The following is a 12424-nucleotide window of genomic DNA, read 5'->3' on the forward strand; positions in this document are numbered from 1 at the left end:
TCATTGAATGCTGATTCACCAGGCCTAAAAGCCCCTTCAGTGAGACATAAAGCCTCATGGCTTCTTTACAAGCTCTGGCAAGGGCAATGGAGCCCCATCTTCCTCTCAACGTACAAAAGTAATTCCCGCAGAGATATAAAATCAGTGCATGGAAGGCTCCAGGTGTATCGGCAAACACCTGGCACGTGTTCCCAACAAAAACCTAGCAACATATAATCTTAGTGTAGCGGTCGTCGTTGATAGAAGTGGACTGAAGCGCAGCGTGGTAAGTGCTCATGATTCTTTATTATCACAACACACTCAAACAAACGGCGGAAAGGAAAAAGCACAGTTCTGTCAGGTACAGACACTAAATAGAAAACAACCTCCCACAAACACAGGAAGAAAACAGGCTGACTAGGTATGATTCCCAATCAGAGACAACGATAAACAGCTGCCTCTGATTGGGAACCACACTCGCCCAAAAACAAAGAAACAGAAAACATAGATTTTCCCACCCGAGTCACACCCTGACCTAACCAAACATAGAGAATAATAAGGATCTCTAAGGTCAGGGCGTGACACTTAGCTTCCTGTGAGGTGTAGCGGACTTTGAGGTCTCTGTTTCTGCCCGGTACGTTCGAGTAGCATTAAATGCCTCATTAAACTCATGAGCTTTTAGATGATGTGATTGAGGGGGTGGATGAGGAGACGTCTTTCACCTCCACTATTTTTTGTTGTTATCTACTCTCCTTTAGGAATACGATGGTAACAACGAGCATCCACTTTCATTCACATCAACTGTCATCCATGTCTTAAGTGAGGCTGACATGCTTCCCATTTGATTGCGCAATGATGGACCAACAGTACATTTACAGTGTTAATAAGTCCCAGTAGTAATATTTCGAGTAAACACACACAAAATCATAGGATGAGGCACATGTGAGCCGGAAGCAATTATGTACTCTTCGTACAGTAAATGAAGAAGATTAAGTCTCGGCCAGTGGGATAAAAGTATGCAGTTAGACGCACAAGATCACAGAGAAACACAGTGCTGAACACAAGCAAAGCGGACGCTCCTGTACCTTCTCGAACAGGGTCATTAAAGCAGCGACAACTGCACCCTGCAGCAGAAAAAGTGTTGGCGACAGACAGCGCTATTAAGCAGAGAGACCGTGTGGAAAAGGAGAGAGCCAAAGGATTGAGATATTAGGATAAGAGGGGTACTAACTGCAGACTACAGACCTCCTGGGTTTAAGAAACAGCAAAAAGACAGAGATTATTAGAAACAATAGGGCTACCTCTGCTTCGGCCCTAATGATGTTTGTGCTAACATAGGCATATTAGGGGGTGCTGGTTGAAACACTCTAGTTAATGAGGGACTTCAACTCCTGTTTGATTTGTTTACTTTGTAAGTGTATTAGCCAGGATGGCAAAAGTATTCATATTTTGGGAAGGATTGTGTACAAGGTAGTTATTATGTTTTTGGGATGGGATAGAGGAGGTGAGTCCAAAACCATAGGGACATCGTAATCACCCTACTTCTAATACCGACTTGATAGGATTATTTTGGAGCCAGAGTTTGAATGTGATTGATCTGAGTTATCATTTCACATGTGTGCTAATTGGCATGTTTAAATCATTCATACAGTACATATCAAATATCAATACATGTTTTTATGGGGGGGGGTACCAGGCTTCCGCAGCAGACTTTAAAAATAAAATGGCATCACAAATACATGCTGTTGCATACATGCACGGGCAGACCAATGCACAGACCATGCACGGGCAGGGCAATGCACAGACCTTTTGGTGGGGCACGTGCTCAAACAAAAAAAAGAGCGCCTAAAACGAAAAATCTGTAACCGCGGTCACTGACTCGTTAAGCAGTTATGGCTTTCATTATTTAGTTACATAAAAGCAAAATACGGCCACATCTTAATGGCTAATTAAATTACACATATTTAATGTAAATTTAACGACGGTTTGCGGGCAGTGTGTTCAGAACCACAATGACTAAACTGTATACGTTTATTTCTTTTTTACCCAAAACTAAAGGACACTTTAGAGACTGGAACCGCAAAGAAAAGGAGCATGTGCTCTACGCAGGTAGAGATCTATAGGAGCATGTGCTCTACGCAGGTAGAGACGTATAGGAGCATGTGCTCTACGCAGGTAGAGACGTATAGGAGCATGTGCTCTACGCAGGTAGAGATGTATAGGAGCATGTGCTCTACGCAGGTAGAGATCTATAGGAGCATGCGCTCTACGCAGGTAGAGACGTATAGGAGCATGTGCTCTACACAGGTAGAGATCTATAGGAGCATGTGCTCTACGCAGGTAGAGACGTATAGGAGCATGTGCTCTACGCAGGTAGAGACGTATAGGAGCATGTGCTCTACGCAGGTAGAGACGTATAGGAGCATGTGCTCTACGCAGGTAGAGATCTATAGGAGCATGTGCTCTACGCAGGTAGAGACGTATAGGAAAAACGGGCGTGCAAAATACCCTATAGTGCCTTTGCCTCGATTGCTTTGTGCTCTCAGACATCCTGAGTTATGTCTAAACGTTCCAAATTATGAGGATCAACTATACAGCCAGGCTGATCAAAACCAGCTAATTGATGAAAGTAAATGTTCGTTTCGCTCCCACTCTAAAGTGATCTAATGGGAAATTAAAAGTGTCTCAACTTTTCTTTTTCTCGAGGGAGCTAATAAAGAAAACGAAACTTAATAACAAATCTGTTTTGATTGATTCAACTGTGTTATTGGGGATGGGCGCAAGAGAGGATCTATATCATTAGGCAATGGGAAAACATTAACAAGCTTTGGGGCCTACACTAAATATATCAAGCCACCAGAAGAAGCCAGAAGATAAAAGAGGCTGTATTAATCAAAATAATGTTAGTCGGGAGAACCCTTGGTTCAATGTCCTGTCGTTTTATACTGATTAAAATAGAAGCCGGCACTTGGAATCCAATAGTTATGCTTTATAGATTGAGACATGCAGTGATGGAAATGGATGTCTTGTAAAAAGTTAATCTAGTGTTCGTCCCAAATGGCACTCTATTACAAACTAGTGCAATACTTTACACCAGGGCCCATAGAGAATAGGGTGTAATTTGTGGCTAGCATTAATCTAGTCCAGTCATTTATCTCCTAAAGTAAGATGCCATGCCTCAAAAGTTTTTTACAACTTTGGGATAATTATAAACAGATGCCACTTTTTCAGAGTAAAACATTTAACTCTCCCAGGATTGAGAATGATAGACCCCTGATTATAGACCAAAAGAAAAAATGTATTAGATCATTTAAAAAAATCATACACTTTACTGATGTAATTTCTTGTTTTTCATTAGTGTAACATGTACAGTACCAGTCAAAAGTTTGGACACACCTACTCATTCAAGGGTTTTTCTTTCTTTTGACTATTTTATACATTGTAGAATAATAGTGAAGACAACAAAACTAAGAAATAACACATACTGTATGGAATCATGTAGTAACCCAAAAAATTATTCTTCAAAGTAGCCACCCTTTGCCTTGATGATAGTTTTGCACACTCTTGGCATTCTCTCAACCAGCTTCACCTGGAATTCTTTTCCAACAATCTTGAAGGACTTCCCGACATATGCTGAGCATTTGTTGGCTGCTTTTCCTTCACTCTGCGGTCCAACTCATCCCAAACAATCTCAATTGGGTTGAGGTCGTGTTGATTGTGGAGGCCAGGTCATCTGATGCACCAGTCCATCACTCTCATTCTTGATCAAATAGCCCTTACACAGCCTGGAGGTGTGTTTTGGGTCATTGTCCTGTTGAAAAACAAATGATAGTCCCACTAAGCCGCAACCAGATGGGATGGCGTATCGCTGCAGAATGCTGTGGTAGCCATGCTGGTTAAGTGTGCCTTGAATTGTAAATAAATCACTGAAAGTGTCACCAGCAAAGCAACCCCACACCCCCTCCTCCATGCTTCATGGTGGGAACCACACATGCAAAGATCATCCATTCACCTACTCTGCATCTCACAAAGACAGTGGTTGGAACCAAAAATCTCACATTTGGACTCCAGACCAAAGGACAGATTTCCACCTGGTCTAATGTCCATTGGTCATGTTTCTTGGCCCAAGCAAGTCGCTTATTATTATTGGTGTCCTTTAGTAGTATTTTCTTTGCAGCAATTCGACCATGAAGGCCTGATTCACACAGTCTCCTCTGAACAGTTGATGTTGAGATGTGTCTGTTACTTGAACTCTGTGAAGCATTTATTTGGGCTGCAATCTGAGGCTGGTAACTCTCTTGAACTTATCCTCTGCAGCAGAGGTAACTCTGGGTCTTCCTTTCCTGTGGCGGTCATCATGAGAGCCATTTTCATCATAGCGCTTGATGGTTTTAGCAACTGCACTTGAAGAACCTTTCAAAGTTATTGACATTTTCCATATTGATTGACCTTCATGTCTTAAAGAATGGTGGACTGTCGTTTCTCTTTGCTTATTTGAGCTGTTTTTACCATAATATGGACTTGGTCTTTGGCCAAATAGGGCTATCTTCTGTATACTACCCCTACCTTGTCACAACACAACTGATTGGCTCAAACGCATTAAGAAGGAAAGACTACCTCATGATAGCTGGTTGAGAGAATGCCAAGCAAAGCTGTCATCAAGGCAAAGGGTGGCTACTTTGAAGAATCTCAAATATAAAATATATTTTGATTTGTTTAGGACTTTTTTGTTTACTACATGATTCCATATGTGTTGTCATAGTTTTGATGTCTTCACTATTATTCTACCACGTAGAAAATTGTAAAAATAAAGAAAAACCCTTGAATGAGTAGGTGTGTCTAAACTTTTGACTGGCACTATATGTATTTTTTGTTGTGACGCTGTGGATATGAGCACTTACAGTACATACAAATCATGCAAGATCACAAATATTCCATGTAGTATGGTGAGTATATTCCCCCAATATTCCATTGTTTAGATACAGCAACCTGCAATATAACCTCTCTTTGAGGGGAAAACCTCCCACTAAATTTAGTTTCAGGTTTATGACTTCCATCAGTGTGCTGGGCCTCTGTTGACCCTCTGTTGACCCATTGGAAGGTGATTCATCTTGACCAGGAGCTCTACAGGTGCTTCACTCCATCACTAGTAAGCATTTTCATGAGCACCTCGAGATTGACTGTCACAGGTTAGTTTGTCACCCACAAATAATGGATGCTGTTGCACTTGATGCAGACAACCAGCCACCTAGGTATTGAGTGGTATTGCTATTGTCTTATGTGAATGTTACTGTTAGGGTTACTTTAGGTATCTCATCCAACTTCTCACACCTGAAGTCCCCTTTGGGTAAAGTAAGTTATTCTATTTTATTAAGAATAAATAACTTTGTGTCAGATTCATAACCATTTCTGATTGCATTGTTATCATCATGGAGTAGTCCATAGTCCCAAAACCTCTAATAAACATAAATTTTATAATCAGGAAAAGATGCCTACAGCATTTTATCTTGTTTCCCTCAAGGACCACATATATTAGCATGATTCATATTCATGCGTTTGGCCTTGCTATCTTCAAAAAGTGAAACCAACATTTGACATCTGTTTTGCAAAAGTGTAACGTAGTGAGTCAGAAAACAAGTGCAGTGTGAGTTTAATAATAACGAACATGGAACGACTACAAACCAAGAGCCATGTCTAACAAGGAAACATAAACAATACTACCTGATGACTGAAGGAACAGAATTCTAGATAAATGGTAAGTAATCAAGGTAGTAATGAAGTCCAGGTGTGACTGATGATGGGGCGCAGGTGTGCGTAATAATGGTTGCCAGGTGTGCGTAATGAGGTGTTGCCAGGACCGTAGGTTAATCGACCGGTGACGTTGAGCACCGGAGGGGGCAAGTGGGAGTAGATGTGACAAAAAGAGCTTGAATCCATCACCTCAAGGGAGTAAAACTGAATAAATAGTTGAATGTATTTTCTCATGCACAGACTATAAGTCAACACCAACTAAACAAACAGGTCTATTGATTAAGTCCATTAAATCTAGAATCCTAAATTGCTTAATATATTTTGGGAATTACAGTATAAATGAATATATATATATATATATATATATATATATATATATATATATATAGAATAATATAACTTATACAGTACTTTCAGAAATTACTCATACCCTTTGACTTATTCCACATTTTGTTATGTTACAGCCTGAATTCAAAATGGATTTTTGTTCTCACTCATCTACAAACAATACCCCATAATGACAAAGTGAAAACATGTTTTTAGAAATGTATTGAAAATGAAATACAGAAATATCTCATTTACATAAGTACACTGCTCAAAAAAATAAAGGGAACACTAAAATAACACATCCTAGATCTGAATGAATGAAATAATCTTATTAAATACTTTTATCTTTACATAGTTGAATGTGCTGACAACAAAATCACACAAAAAGAATCAATGGAAATCCAATTTATCAACCCATGGAGGTCTGGATTTGGAGTCACACTCAAAATTAAAGTGGAAAACCACACTACAGGCTGATCCAACTTTGATGAAATGTCCTTAAAACAAGTCAAAATGAGGCTCAGTAGTGTGTGTGGCCTCCACGTGCCTGTATGACCTCCCTACAATGCCTGGGCATGCTCCTGATGAGGTGGCGGATGGTCTCCTGAGGGATCTCCTCCCAGACCTGGACTAAAGCATCCGCCAACTCCTGGACAGTCTGTGGTGCAACGTGGTGTTGGTGGATGGAGCGAGACATGATGTTCCAGATGTGCTCAATTGGATTCAGGTCTGGGGAACGGGCGGGCCAGTCCATAGCATCAATGCCTTCCTCTTGCAGGAACTGCTGACACTCCAGCCACATGAGGTCTAGCATTGTCTTGCATTAGGAGGAACCCAGGGCCAACCGCACCAGCATATGGTCTCACAAGGGGTCTGAGGATCTCATCTCGGTACCTAATGGCAGTCAGGCTACCTCTGGCGAGCACATGGAGGGCTGTGCGGCCCCCCAAAGAAATGCCACCCCACACCATGACAGACCCACCGCCAAACCGGTCATGCTGGAGGATGTTGCAGGCAGCAGAACGTTCTCCACGGCGTCTCCAGACTGTCACGTCTGTCACATGTGCTCAGTGTGAACCTGCTTCATCTGTGAAGAGCACAGGGCGCCAGTGGCGAATTTGCCAATCTTGGTGTTCTCTGGCAAATGCCAAACGTCCTGCACGGTGTTGGGCTGTAAGCACAACCCCCACCTGTGGACGTCGGGCCCTCATACCACCCTCATGGAGTCTGTTTCTGACCGTTTGAGCAGACACATGCACATTTGTGGCCTGCTGGAGGTCATTTTGCAGGGCTCTGGCAGTGCTCCTCCTTGCACAAAGGCGGAGGTAGCGGACCTGCTGCTGGGTTGTTGCCCTCCTACGGCCTCCTCCACGTCTCCTGATGTACTGGCCTGTCTCCTGGTAGCGCCTCCATGCTCTGGACACTACGCTGACAGACACAGCAAACCTTCTTGCCACAGCTCGCATTGACGTGCCATCCTGGATGAGCTGCACTACCTGAGCCACTTGTGTGGGTTGTAGACTCCGTCTCATGCTACCACTAGAGTGAAAGCACCGCCAGCATTCAAAAGTGACCAAAACATCAGCCAGGAAGCATAGGAACTGAGAAGTGGTCTGTGGTTACCACCTGCAGAACCACTCCTTTATTGGGGGTGTCTTGCTAATTGCCTATAATTTCCACCTGTTGTTTATTCCATTTGCACAACAGCATGTGAAATTTATTGTCAATCAGTGTTGCTTCCTAAGTGGACAGTTTGATTTCACAGAAGTGTGATTGACTTGGAGTTACATTGTGTTGTTTAAGTGTTCCCTTTATTTTGAGCAGTATATTTACACCCCTGAGTCAATACTTTGTAGAAGCATCTTTGGAGACTTTGGGGTAAGCTTTGAACATCTTGATGGTACAATATTTACCTATTATTCTTTTTTAAATTCTTCAAGCTCTGTCAAGTTGATTATTGATCATTGCTAGACAGCCATTGTCAAGTCTTCCCAAAGATTTTCAAGCCGATTTCAGTGAAAAACTGTGCCACTCAGGAACATTCAATGTCATCTTGGTAAGCAACCAGTGTAGATTTGGCCTTGTGTTTTAGGTTATTGTCCTGCTGAAAGGTGAATTTGTCTCCCAGTGTCTGTTAGAAAGCAGGCTGATCCAGGTTTTCCTATAGGATTTTGCCTGTGCTTAGCTCTATTATGTTTCTTTTTATCCTAAAAAACTCCCTATTCTTTGCCGATGACAAGCATACCCATAACATGATGTAGCCACCACCATGCTTAAAAATATGAAGAGTGGTACTCGGTGATCTGTTGTGTTTGATTTGCCACAAACATAACACTTTGTATTCAGGACAAAAAGTTAATTTCTTTGCCACATTTTTTTGCAGTATCACTTAAGTGCCTTGTTGCAAACAGGATGCATGTTTTGGAATATTTTTATTCTGTACAGTCTTCCTTATTTTCACTCTGTCATTTAGGTTAGTATTGTGGAGTAAATACAATGTTGTTGATCCATCCTGTTTCCTCATACAGTATCACAACCATTAAACTCTCTAACAGTTTTAAAATCACCATGGGTCTCCTAGTGAAATCACTGAGCAGTTTCCTTCCTCTCTAGCAACTGAGTTAAAAGGGAAAGGAAAGGGGGATACCTAGTCAGTTGTACAACTGAATGCATTCAACTGAAATGTGTCTTCCACATTTAACCCAACCCCTCTGAATCAGAGAGGTGCGGGGGCTGCCTTAAATCGACAGTTAGGAAGGATACCTGTATCTTTGTGGAGACTGGGTGTATTGATACACCATCCAAAGTGTAGTTAATAACTTCAACTTGCTCAGAGGGATATTCAGTATCTGCCTTTCTTATTTTTACACATCTACCAAATCGGTGCCCTTCTTTGCGAGGCATTGAAAAATCTCCCTGGTCTTTGTGGTTGAATCTGTGCTTGAAATTCACTACTCGTTTGCGAAAGCTTACAGATACGTAATTGTATGTGTGTGGTACAGAGATGAGGTAGTAATTCAAAAATCATGTTGACCACTATTATTGAACACGGAATGAGTCCCTGCAACTTATTTTGCGATTTGTTAAGAACATTAACTCCTGAACTTATTTAGGCTTGCCACAACACAGGGGTTGAATACCTATTGACCCAAGACATTTCAGCTATTCATTTTTTATTCATTTCAAAAAATCATTTCTAACATGTTGACATTACTTTGTGTAGATCAGTGACACAAAAATCTAAATTTAATACATTTTAAATTCAGGCAAAATGTGGAAAAAGTAATAGGGGTGTGAATACTTTTTGAAGGCGCTCATGAGCTTAGTTCAACTTTTGTACCCCATTAGAACCCCAAATATAAGCTTGTTTTACTCAAAGTTGTAAACAATGTAAACGTAAACAAGCCTCTAAACATGGTTAAAACTATCATTTTGATATCATGTATGGTCAGTCCTTGCATCCAGGGTGTCCACTTTGTTATTGTTTCAACTGCAAATTCTTGCTTTAAGAGCAGCGAGCTGTGACCTGACATTATTTTCATTAATATATACACTCACTGGTTAGTTTATTAGGTTAACCACCCCGTTTACAAAATGGATCGCTCCTACAGACAATGAGTCACGTGGCTATAGCTTGCTATATAAAGCAGGCAGACAGACATCGAGGCATTCAGTTACTGTTCGATTGAACGTTGGGCAGTGACTAGTGACCTAAGCGACTTTGAGCATGGTATGATCGTCGATTCCAGTATCTAGGGTTGAGATGTGAGATGTGACAGTGTCTAGGGTTTCCCGAGAATGTTCCGACAAACAAAAAACATCCAGTCAGCGGCAGTCCTGTGGGTGAAAACAGCTTGTTGATGAGAGAGGTCGAAGGTGAATGGCCAGAATCATGCAAGCTAACAGGTGGGCCACAACCAGACAGATAACGACGCAATACAACAGTAGTGTGCAGAACGACATCTCGGAACAGACAACTTGTTGATACTTGTCACGGATGGGCTATTATAGCAGACGACCACACCGGGTTCAACTCCTATCAGCTAAAAAGAAGAGAAAGGCACGCGTTCACTATTACTGGACAATTAAAGAGCGGGAAAACATTGCCTGGTCCAAGGAATTCCAGTTCCTGTTGCGTCATGCTGATGGCAGAGTCAAGATTTGGCATAAGCAGCATGAGTCCAGGGACCCATCCAGCCTGGTGTCAACGGTACAGGCTGGTGGCAGTAGCGTCCCGCCATCCAAACTGCAGCAACTGCATGACGTCATCACATCAGCATGGACCAACATCCATGTGGAACATTCAAAAATATAAAACGCATCATGTAAAGTATTGGTCCCATGTTTCATGAGTTTTCATAAAAGATACCAGAAATGTTGCACAAAAAGCTTATTTCTCTCAAAGTTGCTGCACAAATTTGTTTACATCCCTGTTAGTGAGCATTTCTCCATTGCCAAGATAATCAATCCACCTGACAAGTGTGGCATATCAAGAAGCTGATTGAAAATAATTATCATTACACAGGTGCACCTTGTGCTGGGGACAGTAAAGGCCACTCTAAAATGTGTGGTTTTATCACAAAACACAATGCCACAGATGTCTCAAGTTTTGAGGGAGCGTGCAATTGGCATGCTAACTGCAGGAATGTCCACCAGAACTGTTTCCAGATAAATTCATGTTCATTTCTCTATGCCATTTTAGAGAATTTGGCAGTACGTCCAACCGGCCTCACAACCGCAGACCATGTGTAACCACGCCAGCCCAGGACCTCCACATCTGACTTCTGCACCTGCAGGATCATCTGAGAAAGCTAATGAAACTGAGGAGTATTTGTCTGTAATAAAGCCCTTTTGTGCAAAAAAATTATTCTGATTGGCTGGGCCTGGCTCCCCAGTGGGCACCCCTGCCCAGTCATGTGAAATCCATAAATTAGGGCCTAATGAATTTATTTAAATTCACTGATTTCTTTATATGAACAGTAACTCAGTAAAATATGTTGCAATTGTTACATTTATATTCTTGTTCAATATATACAGTACCAGTTATTGTAGAATAAGACATCAAAACTAGGAAATAACACATATGGAATCATGTAGTAACCAAAAGTGTTAAACAAATCAATATATTTTATATGAGTTTCTTAATTAGTAGCCACCGTTTGCCTTGGCATTCTCTCAACCAGCTTCATGAGGAATGCTTTTTCAACAGTCTTGAAGGAGTTGAGCACCTGTTGGCTGCTTTTCCTTCACTCTGCGGTCCAACTCATCCCAAACAATCTCAATTGGGTTGAGGTTTGGTGATTGTGGAGGCCAGGTCATCTGATGCAGCACTCCATCACTCTCCTGCATGGTCAAATAGCCCTTACACAGCCTGGAGGTGTGTTTTGGGTCATTGTCCTGCTGAAAAACAAATGATAGTCCCACTAAGCCGCAACCAGATGGGATGGCGTATTGCTGCAGAACTCCAGACCAAAGGACAGATTTACACCTGGTCTAAATGTCCATTGCTGGTGTTTCTTGGCCCAAGCAAGTCTCTTCTTATTATTGGTGTCCTTTAGTAGTGGTTTCATTGCAGCAATTCTACCATGAAGGCCTGATTCTCAAAGTCTCCTCTGAACAGTTGATGTGTCTGTACTTGAACTCTGTGAAGCATTTATTCGGGCAGCAATTTCTGAGGAGGGTAACTCTAATGAACTTATCCTCTGCAGCAGATGTAACTCTGGGTCTTCCTTAAGTGGCAGTCCTCATGAGAGCCAGTTTCATCATAGCGCTTGATGGTTTTTGCGACTGCACTTGAAGAAACTTTCAAAGTTCTTAAAATGTTCTAGATTGACTGAGCTTCATGTCTTAAAGTAATGACTGTTGTTTCTCTTTGCTTATTTGAGTTGTTCTTGCCATAAAATGGACTTGGTCTTTTACCAAATAGGGCTATCTTCTGGATACTAACCCTACCTTGTTTCAACACAACTGATTGGCTCAAACGCATTATGAAGTAAATAAATTCCCCAAAATGTACTTTTAACAAGGGACACCCGCTAATATAAATGCATTCCAGGTGACTACCTCATGAAGCTGCTTGAGAGAATCCCAAGAGTGTGCAAAGCTGTTTAAGGCAAAAGGTGGCTATATTGAAGAATCAAACATGTAGAATATATTTCTGTTTGTTTAACACCTTTTTGGTTACTTCCATATGTGTTATTTTATTATTATTCTACAATGTAGAAAATAGTAAAAAAATAAAATAAGAAAAACCCTTGAATGAGTAGGTGTGTCCAAACTTTTGACTAGAATTGTATATTACATGACCAAAAGTATGTGGACACCTGCTCGTCGAACATCTCATTCCAAAATCATGTGCATTAATATG

The sequence above is a fragment of the Salmo salar genome, chromosome ssa17 (genome assembly GCF_905237065.1).
Source record: "Salmo salar chromosome ssa17, Ssal_v3.1, whole genome shotgun sequence".
NCBI classification, from domain to species: Eukaryota; Metazoa; Chordata; class Actinopteri; order Salmoniformes; family Salmonidae; genus Salmo; species Salmo salar.